Source organism: Amblyraja radiata, chromosome 3 (assembly GCF_010909765.2).
Source record: "Amblyraja radiata isolate CabotCenter1 chromosome 3, sAmbRad1.1.pri, whole genome shotgun sequence".
NCBI classification, from domain to species: domain Eukaryota; kingdom Metazoa; phylum Chordata; class Chondrichthyes; order Rajiformes; family Rajidae; genus Amblyraja; species Amblyraja radiata.
The window spans coordinates 23,848,281-23,851,255 of record NC_045958.1 but is presented as its reverse complement, the minus strand read 5'-3'; the positions used below and the strand labels follow the sequence as shown (position 1 = coordinate 23,851,255).

The 2,975-nt window shown below is 43.1% G+C and overlaps 1 pseudogene; it reads right to left on the bottom strand.

Annotated features, from left to right (window-relative positions):
• Positions 1-1,316: 1,316 nt before the first annotated feature.
• Positions 1,317-1,471, bottom strand: LOC116971670 (annotated as a pseudogene).
• Between the last annotated feature and the right edge of the window lie 1,504 nt (positions 1,472-2,975).

The following is a 2,975-nucleotide window of genomic DNA, read 5'->3' as shown; positions in this document are numbered from 1 at the left end:
ACGACAAGCAAAAAATTTACCAACTCCACAAATAAGCCAAGCAAGCCTTATTTTCAGCAAAACAGGTGAGCTGCAGACATTAATCAAGTGCATTGATTCAGTATGTCACGAGAAAAATGTCAAATATGAGAAGTATGAGCTCACCAGTCAGTGCCTTGAGAAATTTACCGGGACTGACACGAGGCTAGAAATGGCGAATATACAGTTCGTCGAGAGGAGGGGTAAAATGGAGAATCAAGAGCACATGTATTGCAGATTCTGCCTATTCACAAACTATTTTTCAATTAAAAACTTACTATTGGCAGTAAGGCTCCATTTTCACCAACATACAAAGACTTTATTTTTAGACATTTCCTTTCTATTGATGTCGATTGAACTGAACTTTGGAAACGGAGTGAAATTCACAGTTGCCACTACCAACCAGCAGGAATTTCTGCACACTAATAATTGCTTTTTGTAGCCATGTTGCAGACCTAGAATTTGGCAGCTTCTAATCTGCACACTTCCAGTGAGTCTGAGCATGCGACATACCCAGACACTACTGATTCCACCCCCACCACATGTCATTTTTAGACCCTGGTACCATGCACAACTTTGGGGCATTTCTTCCCCAAAATATCTCAGATTGTACGGAATTTAAAAATGTTTTGCAAAATATGTCACTGCTCCTTCCTAATAGGGTCTGCTGAAATGAAGCTGACATTGCAATATTATTCTTCAGATGTTCATGGCCATGCATAGTTCTGACTTCAAAACTTACACAACAGCCATCCTTCAACTTGTCATAGAAACATAGAAAATGTGTGCATTAGGCCATTCGGCCCTTCGAGCCAACACCACAATTCAATGTGATTATGGATGATCATCTAAAATCAGTACCCCATTCCTGATTTTTCCCCATATCCCTTGATTCCTTTAGCCCTAAGAGCTAAATCTACAGTAACTCTCTGGAACACATCCAGTGAATTGGCCTCCACTGCCTTCTGTGGCACAGAATTCCACAGATTTACAACTCTCTGGGTGAAAAGGTTTTTCCTCATCTCAGTCCTAAGTGGCCTACCCCTTATTCTTAAACTGTGACCCCTGGTTCTGGGCCCCCCCCCCCAACATGGGGAACATTTTTCCTGCATCTAGCCTGTCCAATTCTTTAAGAATTTTATATGTTTCTATAAGATCCAGTTTCATCCTTCTAAATTCCAGTGAATAGAAGCCCAGTCGACCCATTCTTTCATCATATGCCAGTCCCGTCATCCCGGGAATTAACCTGGTGAACCTACACTGCATTCCGTCAATAGCAATAAAGTCCTTCCTCAATTTGTGCGACGTAGTCCCCCACTACCACAAATTCTGCTGTCGAATATCCTGCATTTGGGGACATCGCATGTGTCAGCACACCCGAAGTGCAATGGGTTAGCCTTGTCCTGGGAGATCGGCCATCGTGACCAGCGATTTTCCCCAGCCAGGTAAGTACTACAAAGAAGGATTTTGTCTGATGAATGTTCTTTCTCCCTTGCCTCTGGGGTCAGTGGCAATACCAGATCTGCAAAGCTCAGCCTACCCAGTCCACAAGTCAACTCTTTGAGCTTCTCATCCAAGCACGTGCGGACCTAATGATCAGTGGCTCTGTCCACGAACTATCTCAGGCGCTATCTTTTCATTCTTGAACTAAACAATTCAGCTTCACTTTCAGATGGAGTATAATATAACTTTATAATATATTCTTAATCAATCTTTTACCTCTGTTCCATCACCAAATGGCAATAGTCAGCAAGATTTTGAAAGAGCAGATATATGACTAGAAAGAGTTTAAAAGGCTTTGGGCCAAATGCAGGCAATTGTAACGTGCCCAGAATGTCCAACTTGGTTGACATGGACAAGGCAGTCCAACACCCAGTTTCCATGCTGAAGAACACTCGGACACTATGACTAATATGTAGACAACATTTTGGCATGGGCAGATAAGTTGCAGGCAACATTTGCGCACCATATTATACACTTCCTAACATCCCAAAGCCTTTCTAGTATCTACAGGACAAATATCAAGAGCAGGGTGAATTTGATTAGGTAAGTGCAGCTCCATCAAACTCCATCAAACTCACAAAGCTTGAACTATCCAGGACCTAACAGTCCTTTTGATGGTTACCCCATCCACCACCTTAAACATTAATTCTCTCCAATCCAGGTAAATATTGTAGTGTATACTGCAATGTGAACTATCTACTATCACATTGAGCCACGTCAAAGAAGATTTTCTGTTACGACAGACAATAAAGTTTTCTGAATCTGAATCTGAATCTGAACAAGGACAGCATGGGGTACATCAACCCACGGTCACACACCATCCTAACCTGGAAATACCGAGTCAAGTCAATTTGTCACATACACATACAAGATGTGCAGTGAAATGAAAGTGGCAATGCCTGCGGATTGTGCAAAAACAACAGAACACCAGAATAGAATAGAACAGAACCAGTATTTACATTTTAGAAAAAAAAAATTAAAAAGACACAACACAACAATAAATTAGTAAATTAGTCCCTGGTGAGAGTTTACAGTCCTAATGGCCTGTGGGAAGAAACTCCATCTCATCCTCTGTTTTCACAGCATGACAGCAGAGGCGCTTGTCTGACCGTAGCAGCTGGAACAGTCCGTTGCTGGGGTGGTAGGGGTCCCTCATTATGTTGCTGGCTCTGGATCTGCACCTCCTGGTGTATAGGTCCTGCAGGGGGATTAGTGTTGTTCCCATAGTGCGTTCGGCCAAATGCACTACTCTCTGCAGAGCCTTCCTGTCCTAGGCAGAGCTGTTCCCAAACCAGATTGAGATGTTGCCAGACAAGATGCTTTCTACAGCCCCAGAGTAGAAGCACTGAAGGATCGTCAGAGATACTCTGAATTTCCTCAGCTGCCTGAGGTGGTAAAGGCGCCGCCTTGCCTTACTCACCAGTGCAACAGTGTGTGTTGTCCATGTCAGATCC